We start from the raw sequence: 9825 nt of genomic DNA, 5'->3' as shown, positions 1-9825 counted from the left end.
ATTTGTGGTACAGATTGTTGGATGAAATACAAACTAACCTTGCTTACTTATTTCAAAGCGAGGGCACATATTTCAGCCTTGTGGGAAAAAACGGACAAAGAGTTGAAATTCCACAAGGCAGTGACAAAAAGCTTACAGCACCTGGTATTCCCAGGCGGTCTCCCATCCAAGTACTAACCAGGCCCGACCCTGCTTAGCTTCCGAGATCGGACGAGATCAGGCGTACTCAGGCCGGTGTGGCCGTAAGCGAGAAACTATCTCTTGGTGCACTATGTAAAGTCAAAGTGAGCCTGATTAACAGCTGTTGCATTTTCACCATTTAGATAAGCATCTTTGTGTCACTCAAAAAGTGGAAGAAATTGCATATACTGTAGCCATAATTTGTAGCACAGATTGTTGGATGAAATACAAACTAACCTTGCTTACTTATTTCAAAGCGAGGGCACATATTTCAGCCTTGTGGGAAAAAACGGACAAAGAGTTGAAATTCCACAAGGCAGTGACAAAAAGCTTACAGCACCTGGTATTCCCAGGCGGTCTCCCATCCAAGTACTAACCAGGCCCGACCCTGCTTAGCTTCCGAGATCGGACGAGATCAGGCGTACTCAGGCCGGTGTGGCCGTAAGCGAAAGGCAATCTCAAAAAGTGGATGAAATTGCATATACTGTAGCCATAATTTGTGGTACAGATTGTTGGATGAAATACAAACTAACCTTGCTTACTTATTTCAAAGCGAGGGCACATATTTCAGCCTTGTGGGAAAAAACGGACAAAGAGTTGAAATTCCACAAGGCAGTGACAAAAAGCTTACAGCACCTGGTATTCCCAGGCGGTCTCCCATCCAAGTACTAACCAGGCCCGACCCTGCTTAGCTTCCGAGATCGGACGAGATCAGGCGTACTCAGGCCGGTGTGGCCGTAAGCGAAACTATCTCTTGGTGCACTATGTAAAGTCAAAGTGAGCCTGATTAACAGCTGTTGCATTTTCACCATTTAGATAAGCATCTTTGTGTCACTCAAAAAGTGGAAGAAATTGCATATACTGTAGCCATAATTTGTAGCACAGATTGTTGGATGAAATACAAACTAACCTTGCTTACTTATTTCAAAGCGAGGGCACATATTTCAGCCTTGTGGGAAAAAACGGACAAAGAGTTGAAATTCCACAAGGCAGTGACAAAAAGCTTACAGCACCTGGTATTCCCAGGCGGTCTCCCATCCAAGTACTAACCAGGCCCGACCCTGCTTAGCTTCCGAGATCGGACGAGATCAGGCGTACTCAGGCCGGTGTGGCCGTAAGCGAAAGGCAATCTCAAAAAGTGGATGAAATTGCATATACTGTAGCCATAATTTGTGGTACAGATTGTTGGATGAAATACAAACTAACCTTGCTTACTTATTTCAAAGCGAGGGCACATATTTCAGCCTTGTGGGAAAAAACGGACAAAGAGTTGAAATTCCACAAGGCAGTGACAAAAAGCTTACAGCACCTGGTATTCCCAGGCGGTCTCCCATCCAAGTACTAACCAGGCCCGACCCTGCTTAGCTTCCGAGATCGGACGAGATCAGGCGTACTCAGGCCGGTGTGGCCGTAAGCGAGAAACTATCTCTTGGTGCACTATGTAAAGTCAAAGTGAGCCTGATTAACAGCTGTTGCATTTTCACCATTTAGATAAGCATCTTTGTGTCACTCAAAAAGTGGAAGAAATTGCATATACTGTAGCCATAATTTGTAGCACAGATTGTTGGATGAAATACAAACTAACCTTGCTTACTTATTTCAAAGCGAGGGCACATATTTCAGCCTTGTGGGAAAAAACGGACAAAGAGTTGAAATTCCACAAGGCAGTGACAAAAAGCTTACAGCACCTGGTATTCCCAGGCGGTCTCCCATCCAAGTACTAACCAGGCCCGACCCTGCTTAGCTTCCGAGATCGGACGAGATCAGGCGTACTCAGGCCGGTGTGGCCGTAAGCGAAAGGCAATCTCAAAAAGTGGATGAAATTGCATATACTGTAGCCATAATTTGTGGTACAGATTGTTGGATGAAATACAAACTAACCTTGCTTACTTATTTCAAAGCGAGGGCACATATTTCAGCCTTGTGGGAAAAAACGGACAAAGAGTTGAAATTCCACAAGGCAGTGACAAAAAGCTTACAGCACCTGGTATTCCCAGGCGGTCTCCCATCCAAGTACTAACCAGGCCCGACCCTGCTTAGCTTCCGAGATCGGACGAGATCAGGCGTACTCAGGCCGGTGTGGCCGTAAGCGAGAAACTATCTCTTGGTGCACTATGTAAAGTCAAAGTGAGCCTGATTAACAGCTGTTGCATTTTCACCATTTAGATAAGCATCTTTGTGTCACTCAAAAAGTGGAAGAAATTGCATATACTGTAGCCATAATTTGTAGCACAGATTGTTGGATGAAATACAAACTAACCTTGCTTACTTATTTCAAAGCGAGGGCACATATTTCAGCCTTGTGGGAAAAAACGGACAAAGAGTTGAAATTCCACAAGGCAGTGACAAAAAGCTTACAGCACCTGGTATTCCCAGGCGGTCTCCCATCCAAGTACTAACCAGGCCCGACCCTGCTTAGCTTCCGAGATCGGACGAGATCAGGCGTACTCAGGCCGGTGTGGCCGTAAGCGAAAGGCAATCTCAAAAAGTGGATGAAATTGCATATACTGTAGCCATAATTTGTGGTACAGATTGTTGGATGAAATACAAACTAACCTTGCTTACTTATTTCAAAGCGAGGGCACATATTTCAGCCTTGTGGGAAAAAACGGACAAAGAGTTGAAATTCCACAAGGCAGTGACAAAAAGCTTACAGCACCTGGTATTCCCAGGCGGTCTCCCATCCAAGTACTAACCAGGCCCGACCCTGCTTAGCTTCCGAGATCGGACGAGATCAGGCGTACTCAGGCCGGTGTGGCCGTAAGCGAGAAACTATCTCTTGGTGCACTATGTAAAGTCAAAGTGAGCCTGATTAACAGCTGTTGCATTTTCACCATTTAGATAAGCATCTTTGTGTCACTCAAAAAGTGGAAGAAATTGCATATACTGTAGCCATAATTTGTAGCACAGATTGTTGGATGAAATACAAACTAACCTTGCTTACTTATTTCAAAGCGAGGGCACATATTTCAGCCTTGTGGGAAAAAACGGACAAAGAGTTGAAATTCCACAAGGCAGTGACAAAAAGCTTACAGCACCTGGTATTCCCAGGCGGTCTCCCATCCAAGTACTAACCAGGCCCGACCCTGCTTAGCTTCCGAGATCGGACGAGATCAGGCGTACTCAGGCCGGTGTGGCCGTAAGCGAAAGGCAATCTCAAAAAGTGGATGAAATTGCATATACTGTAGCCATAATTTGTGGTACAGATTGTTGGATGAAATACAAACTAACCTTGCTTACTTATTTCAAAGCGAGGGCACATATTTCAGCCTTGTGGGAAAAAACGGACAAAGAGTTGAAATTCCACAAGGCAGTGACAAAAAGCTTACAGCACCTGGTATTCCCAGGCGGTCTCCCATCCAAGTACTAACCAGGCCCGACCCTGCTTAGCTTCCGAGATCGGACGAGATCAGGCGTACTCAGGCCGGTGTGGCCGTAAGCGAGAAACTATCTCTTGGTGCACTATGTAAAGTCAAAGTGAGCCTGATTAACAGCTGTTGCATTTTCACCATTTAGATAAGCATCTTTGTGTCACTCAAAAAGTGGAAGAAATTGCATATACTGTAGCCATAATTTGTAGCACAGATTGTTGATGAAATACAAACTAACCTTGCTTACTTATTTCAAAGCGAGGGCACATATTTCAGCCTTGTGGGAAAAAACGGACAAAGAGTTGAAATTCCACAAGGCAGTGACAAAAAGCTTACAGCACCTGGTATTCCCAGGCGGTCTCCCATCCAAGTACTAACCAGGCCCGACCCTGCTTAGCTTCCGAGATCGGACGAGATCAGGCGTACTCAGGCCGGTGTGGCCGTAAGCGAAAGGCAATCTCAAAAAGTGGATGAAATTGCATATACTGTAGCCATAATTTGTGGTACAGATTGTTGGATGAAATACAAACTAACCTTGCTTACTTATTTCAAAGCGAGGGCACATATTTCAGCCTTGTGGGAAAAAACGGACAAAGAGTTGAAATTCCACAAGGCAGTGACAAAAAGCTTACAGCACCTGGTATTCCCAGGCGGTCTCCCATCCAAGTACTAACCAGGCCCGACCCTGCTTAGCTTCCGAGATCGGACGAGATCAGGCGTACTCAGGCCGGTGTGGCCGTAAGCGAGAAACTATCTCTTGGTGCACTATGTAAAGTCAAAGTGAGCCTGATTAACAGCTGTTGCATTTTCACCATTTAGATAAGCATCTTTGTGTCACTCAAAAAGTGGAAGAAATTGCATATACTGTAGCCATAATTTGTAGCACAGATTGTTGGATGAAATACAAACTAACCTTGCTTACTTATTTCAAAGCGAGGGCACATATTTCAGCCTTGTGGGAAAAAACGGACAAAGAGTTGAAATTCCACAAGGCAGTGACAAAAAGCTTACAGCACCTGGTATTCCCAGGCGGTCTCCCATCCAAGTACTAACCAGGCCCGACCCTGCTTAGCTTCCGAGATCGGACGAGATCAGGCGTACTCAGGCCGGTGTGGCCGTAAGCGAAAGGCAATCTCAAAAAGTGGATGAAATTGCATATACTGTAGCCATAATTTGTGGTACAGATTGTTGGATGAAATACAAACTAACCTTGCTTACTTATTTCAAAGCGAGGGCACATATTTCAGCCTTGTGGGAAAAAACGGACAAAGAGTTGAAATTCCACAAGGCAGTGACAAAAAGCTTACAGCACCTGGTATTCCCAGGCGGTCTCCCATCCAAGTACTAACCAGGCCCGACCCTGCTTAGCTTCCGAGATCGGACGAGATCAGGCGTACTCAGGCCGGTGTGGCCGTAAGCGAAAACTATCTCTTGGTGCACTATGTAAAGTCAAAGTGAGCCTGATTAACAGCTGTTGCATTTTCACCATTTAGATAAGCATCTTTGTGTCACTCAAAAAGTGGAAGAAATTGCATATACTGTAGCCATAATTTGTAGCACAGATTGTTGGATGAAATACAAACTAACCTTGCTTACTTATTTCAAAGCGAGGGCACATATTTCAGCCTTGTGGGAAAAAACGGACAAAGAGTTGAAAGTCCACAAGGCAGTGACAAAAAGCTTACAGCACCTGGTATTCCCAGGCGGTCTCCCATCTAAGTACTAACCAGGCCCGACCCTGCTTAGCTTCCGAGATCGGACGAGATCAGGCGTACTCAGGCCGGTGTGGCCGTAAGGGAGAAACTATCTCTTGGTGCACTATGTAAAGTCAAAGTGAGCCTGAGCTTCCGAATCGGACAGATCAGGCGTACTCAGGCCGGTGTGGCCGTAAGCACAATCAAAAAGTGGAAGAAATTGCATATACTGTAGCCATAATTTGTGGTACAGATTGTTGGATGAAATACAAACTAACCTTGCTTACTTATTTCAAAGCGAGGGCACATATTTCAGCCTTGTGGGAAAAAACGGACAAAGAGTTGAAATTCCACAAGGCAGTGACAAAAAGCTTACAGCACCTGGTATTCCCAGGCGGTCTCCCATCCAAGTACTAACCAGGCCCGACCCTGCTTAGCTTCCGAGATCGGACGAGATCAGGCGTACTCAGGCCGGTGTGGCCGTAAGCGAAAGGCAATCTCAAAAAGTGGATGAAATTGCATATACTGTAGCCATAATTTGTGGTACAGATTGTTGGATGAAATACAAACTAACCTTGCTTACTTATTTCAAAGCGAGGGCACATATTTCAGCCTTGTGGGAAAAAACGGACAAAGAGTTGAAATTCCACAAGGCAGTGACAAAAAGCTTACAGCACCTGGTATTCCCAGGCGGTCTCCCATCCAAGTACTAACCAGGCCCGACCCTGCTTAGCTTCCGAGATCGGACGAGATCAGGCGTACTCAGGCCGGTGTGGCCGTAAGCGAGAAACTATCTCTTGGTGCACTATGTAAAGTCAAAGTGAGCCTGATTAACAGCTGTTGCATTTTCACCATTTAGATAAGCATCTTTGTGTCACTCAAAAAGTGGAAGAAATTGCATATACTGTAGCCATAATTTGTAGCACAGATTGTTGGATGAAATACAAACTAACCTTGCTTACTTATTTCAAAGCGAGGGCACATATTTCAGCCTTGTGGGAAAAAACGGACAAAGAGTTGAAATTCCACAAGGCAGTGACAAAAAGCTTACAGCACCTGGTATTCCCAGGCGGTCTCCCATCCAAGTACTAACCAGGCCCGACCCTGCTTAGCTTCCGAGATCGGACGAGATCAGGCGTACTCAGGCCGGTGTGGCCGTAAGCGAAAGGCAATCTCAAAAAGTGGATGAAATTGCATATACTGTAGCCATAATTTGTGGTACAGATTGTTGGATGAAATACAAACTAACCTTGCTTACTTATTTCAAAGCGAGGGCACATATTTCAGCCTTGTGGGAAAAAACGGACAAAGAGTTGAAATTCCACAAGGCAGTGACAAAAAGCTTACAGCACCTGGTATTCCCAGGCGGTCTCCCATCCAAGTACTAACCAGGCCCGACCCTGCTTAGCTTCCGAGATCGGACGAGATCAGGCGTACTCAGGCCGGTGTGGCCGTAAGCGAGAAACTATCTCTTGGTGCACTATGTAAAGTCAAAGTGAGCCTGATTAACAGCTGTTGCATTTTCACCATTTAGATAAGCATCTTTGTGTCACTCAAAAAGTGGAAGAAATTGCATATACTGTAGCCATAATTTGTAGCACAGATTGTTGGATGAAATACAAACTAACCTTGCTTACTTATTTCAAAGCGAGGGCACATATTTCAGCCTTGTGGGAAAAAACGGACAAAGAGTTGAAATTCCACAAGGCAGTGACAAAAAGCTTACAGCACCTGGTATTCCCAGGCGGTCTCCCATCCAAGTACTAACCAGGCCCGACCCTGCTTAGCTTCCGAGATCGGACGAGATCAGGCGTACTCAGGCCGGTGTGGCCGTAAGCGAAAGGCAATCTCAAAAAGTGGATGAAATTGCATATACTGTAGCCATAATTTGTGGTACAGATTGTTGGATGAAATACAAACTAACCTTGCTTACTTATTTCAAAGCGAGGGCACATATTTCAGCCTTGTGGGAAAAAACGGACAAAGAGTTGAAATTCCACAAGGCAGTGACAAAAAGCTTACAGCACCTGGTATTCCCAGGCGGTCTCCCATCCAAGTACTAACCAGGCCCGACCCTGCTTAGCTTCCGAGATCGGACGAGATCAGGCGTACTCAGGCCGGTGTGGCCGTAAGCGAGAAACTATCTCTTGGTGCACTATGTAAAGTCAAAGTGAGCCTGATTAACAGCTGTTGCATTTTCACCATTTAGATAAGCATCTTTGTGTCACTCAAAAAGTGGAAGAAATTGCATATACTGTAGCCATAATTTGTAGCACAGATTGTTGGATGAAATACAAACTAACCTTGCTTACTTATTTCAAAGCGAGGGCACATATTTCAGCCTTGTGGGAAAAAACGGACAAAGAGTTGAAATTCCACAAGGCAGTGACAAAAAGCTTACAGCACCTGGTATTCCCAGGCGGTCTCCCATCCAAGTACTAACCAGGCCCGACCCTGCTTAGCTTCCGAGATCGGACGAGATCAGGCGTACTCAGGCCGGTGTGGCCGTAAGCGAAAGGCAATCTCAAAAAGTGGATGAAATTGCATATACTGTAGCCATAATTTGTGGTACAGATTGTTGGATGAAATACAAACTAACCTTGCTTACTTATTTCAAAGCGAGGGCACATATTTCAGCCTTGTGGGAAAAAACGGACAAAGAGTTGAAATTCCACAAGGCAGTGACAAAAAGCTTACAGCACCTGGTATTCCCAGGCGGTCTCCCATCCAAGTACTAACCAGGCCCGACCCTGCTTAGCTTCCGAGATCGGACGAGATCAGGCGTACTCAGGCCGGTGTGGCCGTAAGCGAGAAACTATCTCTTGGTGCACTATGTAAAGTCAAAGTGAGCCTGATTAACAGCTGTTGCATTTTCACCATTTAGATAAGCATCTTTGTGTCACTCAAAAAGTGGAAGAAATTGCATATACTGTAGCCATAATTTGTAGCACAGATTGTTGGATGAAATACAAACTAACCTTGCTTACTTATTTCAAAGCGAGGGCACATATTTCAGCCTTGTGGGAAAAAACGGACAAAGAGTTGAAATTCCACAAGGCAGTGACAAAAAGCTTACAGCACCTGGTATTCCCAGGCGGTCTCCCATCCAAGTACTAACCAGGCCCGACCCTGCTTAGCTTCCGAGATCGGACGAGATCAGGCGTACTCAGGCCGGTGTGGCCGTAAGCGAAAGGCAATCTCAAAAAGTGGATGAAATTGCATATACTGTAGCCATAATTTGTGGTACAGATTGTTGGATGAAATACAAACTAACCTTGCTTACTTATTTCAAAGCGAGGGCACATATTTCAGCCTTGTGGGAAAAAACGGACAAAGAGTTGAAATTCCACAAGGCAGTGACAAAAAGCTTACAGCACCTGGTATTCCCAGGCGGTCTCCCATCCAAGTACTAACCAGGCCCGACCCTGCTTAGCTTCCGAGATCGGACGAGATCAGGCGTACTCAGGCCGGTGTGGCCGTAAGCGAGAAACTATCTCTTGGTGCACTATGTAAAGTCAAAGTGAGCCTTTAACAGCTGTTGCATTTTCACCATTTAGATAAGCATCTTTGTGTCACTCAAAAAGTGGAAGAAATTGCATATACTGTAGCCATAATTTGTAGCACAGATTGTTGGATGAAATACAAACTAACCTTGCTTACTTATTTCAAAGCGAGGGCACATATTTCAGCCTTGTGGGAAAAAACGGACAAAGAGTTGAAATTCCACAAGGCAGTGACAAAAAGCTTACAGCACCTGGTATTCCCAGGCGGTCTCCCATCCAAGTACTAACCAGGCCCGACCCTGCTTAGCTTCCGAGATCGGACGAGATCAGGCGTACTCAGGCCGGTGTGGCCGTAAGCGAAAGGCAATCTCAAAAAGTGGATGAAATTGCATATACTGTAGCCATAATTTGTGGTACAGATTGTTGGATGAAATACAAACTAACCTTGCTTACTTATTTCAAAGCGAGGGCACATATTTCAGCCTTGTGGGAAAAAACGGACAAAGAGTTGAAATTCCACAAGGCAGTGACAAAAAGCTTACAGCACCTGGTATTCCCAGGCGGTCTCCCATCCAAGTACTAACCAGGCCCGACCCTGCTTAGCTTCCGAGATCGGACGAGATCAGGCGTACTCAGGCCGGTGTGGCCGTAAGCGAAAGGCAATCTCAAAAAGTGGATGAAATTGCATATACTGTAGCCATAATTTGTGGTACAGATTGTTGGATGAAATACAAACTAACCTTGCTTACTTATTTCAAAGCGAGGGCACATATTTCAGCCTTGTGGGAAAAAACGGACAAAGAGTTGAAATTCCACAAGGCAGTGACAAAAAGCTTACAGCACCTGGTATTCCCAGGCGGTCTCCCATCCAAGTACTAACCAGGCCCGACCCTGCTTAGCTTCCGAGATCGGACGAGATCAGGCGTACTCAGGCCGGTGTGGCCGTAAGCGAAAGGCAATCTCAAAAAGTGGATGAAATTGCATATACTGTAGCCATAATTTGTGGTACAGATTGTTGGATGAAATACAAACTAACCTTGCTTACTTATTTCAAAGCGAGGGCACATATTTCAGCCT

The 9825-nt window shown here is 45.3% G+C and overlaps 29 non-coding genes across 29 annotated transcripts; all 29 read right to left on the bottom strand.

Moving 5' to 3' along the window:
• Positions 1 to 129: 129 nt before the first annotated feature.
• LOC139397512 (5S ribosomal RNA) lies at positions 130 to 248 on the bottom strand. Its single transcript, XR_011630973.1, has one exon. It is a non-coding gene; the product is annotated as a 5S ribosomal RNA (ribosomal RNA).
• Positions 249 to 508: 260 nt separating this feature from the next.
• Positions 509 to 627, bottom strand: LOC139397511 (5S ribosomal RNA). Its single transcript, XR_011630972.1, has one exon. It is a non-coding gene; the product is annotated as a 5S ribosomal RNA (ribosomal RNA).
• A 177-nt stretch (positions 628 to 804) lies between these two features.
• On the bottom strand, positions 805 to 923 carry LOC139397510 (5S ribosomal RNA). The gene has a single exon (XR_011630971.1). It is a non-coding gene; the product is annotated as a 5S ribosomal RNA (ribosomal RNA).
• A 258-nt stretch (positions 924 to 1181) lies between these two features.
• Positions 1182 to 1300, bottom strand: LOC139397509 (5S ribosomal RNA). Its single transcript, XR_011630970.1, has one exon. It is a non-coding gene; the product is annotated as a 5S ribosomal RNA (ribosomal RNA).
• Positions 1301 to 1477: 177 nt separating this feature from the next.
• Positions 1478 to 1596, bottom strand: LOC139397507 (5S ribosomal RNA). Its single transcript, XR_011630968.1, has one exon. It is a non-coding gene; the product is annotated as a 5S ribosomal RNA (ribosomal RNA).
• A 260-nt stretch (positions 1597 to 1856) lies between these two features.
• LOC139397506 (5S ribosomal RNA) lies at positions 1857 to 1975 on the bottom strand. Its single transcript, XR_011630967.1, has one exon. It is a non-coding gene; the product is annotated as a 5S ribosomal RNA (ribosomal RNA).
• Positions 1976 to 2152: 177 nt separating this feature from the next.
• Positions 2153 to 2271, bottom strand: LOC139397505 (5S ribosomal RNA). The gene has a single exon (XR_011630966.1). It is a non-coding gene; the product is annotated as a 5S ribosomal RNA (ribosomal RNA).
• A 260-nt stretch (positions 2272 to 2531) lies between these two features.
• Positions 2532 to 2650, bottom strand: LOC139397504 (5S ribosomal RNA). The gene has a single exon (XR_011630965.1). It is a non-coding gene; the product is annotated as a 5S ribosomal RNA (ribosomal RNA).
• A 177-nt stretch (positions 2651 to 2827) lies between these two features.
• LOC139397503 (5S ribosomal RNA) lies at positions 2828 to 2946 on the bottom strand. The gene has a single exon (XR_011630964.1). It is a non-coding gene; the product is annotated as a 5S ribosomal RNA (ribosomal RNA).
• Positions 2947 to 3206: 260 nt separating this feature from the next.
• LOC139397502 (5S ribosomal RNA) lies at positions 3207 to 3325 on the bottom strand. The gene has a single exon (XR_011630963.1). It is a non-coding gene; the product is annotated as a 5S ribosomal RNA (ribosomal RNA).
• A 177-nt stretch (positions 3326 to 3502) lies between these two features.
• Positions 3503 to 3621, bottom strand: LOC139397501 (5S ribosomal RNA). Its single transcript, XR_011630962.1, has one exon. It is a non-coding gene; the product is annotated as a 5S ribosomal RNA (ribosomal RNA).
• A 259-nt stretch (positions 3622 to 3880) lies between these two features.
• Positions 3881 to 3999, bottom strand: LOC139397500 (5S ribosomal RNA). Its single transcript, XR_011630961.1, has one exon. It is a non-coding gene; the product is annotated as a 5S ribosomal RNA (ribosomal RNA).
• A 177-nt stretch (positions 4000 to 4176) lies between these two features.
• Positions 4177 to 4295, bottom strand: LOC139397499 (5S ribosomal RNA). Its single transcript, XR_011630960.1, has one exon. It is a non-coding gene; the product is annotated as a 5S ribosomal RNA (ribosomal RNA).
• Positions 4296 to 4555: 260 nt separating this feature from the next.
• Positions 4556 to 4674, bottom strand: LOC139397498 (5S ribosomal RNA). The gene has a single exon (XR_011630959.1). It is a non-coding gene; the product is annotated as a 5S ribosomal RNA (ribosomal RNA).
• Positions 4675 to 4851: 177 nt separating this feature from the next.
• On the bottom strand, positions 4852 to 4970 carry LOC139397496 (5S ribosomal RNA). The gene has a single exon (XR_011630957.1). It is a non-coding gene; the product is annotated as a 5S ribosomal RNA (ribosomal RNA).
• Positions 4971 to 5229: 259 nt separating this feature from the next.
• On the bottom strand, positions 5230 to 5348 carry LOC139397597 (5S ribosomal RNA). The gene has a single exon (XR_011631056.1). It is a non-coding gene; the product is annotated as a 5S ribosomal RNA (ribosomal RNA).
• A 266-nt stretch (positions 5349 to 5614) lies between these two features.
• On the bottom strand, positions 5615 to 5733 carry LOC139397495 (5S ribosomal RNA). Its single transcript, XR_011630956.1, has one exon. It is a non-coding gene; the product is annotated as a 5S ribosomal RNA (ribosomal RNA).
• A 177-nt stretch (positions 5734 to 5910) lies between these two features.
• Positions 5911 to 6029, bottom strand: LOC139397494 (5S ribosomal RNA). The gene has a single exon (XR_011630955.1). It is a non-coding gene; the product is annotated as a 5S ribosomal RNA (ribosomal RNA).
• Positions 6030 to 6289: 260 nt separating this feature from the next.
• Positions 6290 to 6408, bottom strand: LOC139397493 (5S ribosomal RNA). Its single transcript, XR_011630954.1, has one exon. It is a non-coding gene; the product is annotated as a 5S ribosomal RNA (ribosomal RNA).
• A 177-nt stretch (positions 6409 to 6585) lies between these two features.
• LOC139397492 (5S ribosomal RNA) lies at positions 6586 to 6704 on the bottom strand. Its single transcript, XR_011630953.1, has one exon. It is a non-coding gene; the product is annotated as a 5S ribosomal RNA (ribosomal RNA).
• Positions 6705 to 6964: 260 nt separating this feature from the next.
• On the bottom strand, positions 6965 to 7083 carry LOC139397491 (5S ribosomal RNA). The gene has a single exon (XR_011630952.1). It is a non-coding gene; the product is annotated as a 5S ribosomal RNA (ribosomal RNA).
• A 177-nt stretch (positions 7084 to 7260) lies between these two features.
• LOC139397490 (5S ribosomal RNA) lies at positions 7261 to 7379 on the bottom strand. The gene has a single exon (XR_011630951.1). It is a non-coding gene; the product is annotated as a 5S ribosomal RNA (ribosomal RNA).
• A 260-nt stretch (positions 7380 to 7639) lies between these two features.
• On the bottom strand, positions 7640 to 7758 carry LOC139397489 (5S ribosomal RNA). The gene has a single exon (XR_011630950.1). It is a non-coding gene; the product is annotated as a 5S ribosomal RNA (ribosomal RNA).
• A 177-nt stretch (positions 7759 to 7935) lies between these two features.
• Positions 7936 to 8054, bottom strand: LOC139397488 (5S ribosomal RNA). Its single transcript, XR_011630949.1, has one exon. It is a non-coding gene; the product is annotated as a 5S ribosomal RNA (ribosomal RNA).
• A 260-nt stretch (positions 8055 to 8314) lies between these two features.
• LOC139397487 (5S ribosomal RNA) lies at positions 8315 to 8433 on the bottom strand. The gene has a single exon (XR_011630948.1). It is a non-coding gene; the product is annotated as a 5S ribosomal RNA (ribosomal RNA).
• A 177-nt stretch (positions 8434 to 8610) lies between these two features.
• Positions 8611 to 8729, bottom strand: LOC139397485 (5S ribosomal RNA). The gene has a single exon (XR_011630946.1). It is a non-coding gene; the product is annotated as a 5S ribosomal RNA (ribosomal RNA).
• Positions 8730 to 8987: 258 nt separating this feature from the next.
• Positions 8988 to 9106, bottom strand: LOC139397484 (5S ribosomal RNA). The gene has a single exon (XR_011630945.1). It is a non-coding gene; the product is annotated as a 5S ribosomal RNA (ribosomal RNA).
• A 177-nt stretch (positions 9107 to 9283) lies between these two features.
• On the bottom strand, positions 9284 to 9402 carry LOC139397483 (5S ribosomal RNA). The gene has a single exon (XR_011630944.1). It is a non-coding gene; the product is annotated as a 5S ribosomal RNA (ribosomal RNA).
• A 177-nt stretch (positions 9403 to 9579) lies between these two features.
• LOC139397482 (5S ribosomal RNA) lies at positions 9580 to 9698 on the bottom strand. The gene has a single exon (XR_011630943.1). It is a non-coding gene; the product is annotated as a 5S ribosomal RNA (ribosomal RNA).
• Between the last annotated feature and the right edge of the window lie 127 nt (positions 9699 to 9825).

The sequence above is a fragment of the Oncorhynchus clarkii genome, unplaced genomic scaffold (assembly GCF_045791955.1).
Source record: "Oncorhynchus clarkii lewisi isolate Uvic-CL-2024 unplaced genomic scaffold, UVic_Ocla_1.0 unplaced_contig_2455_pilon_pilon, whole genome shotgun sequence".
In the NCBI taxonomy this organism is placed as follows: Eukaryota; Metazoa; Chordata; class Actinopteri; order Salmoniformes; family Salmonidae; genus Oncorhynchus; species Oncorhynchus clarkii.
The sequence above is the reverse complement of the archived record's forward strand: the minus strand, read 5'-3'. Positions and strand labels throughout refer to the sequence as shown.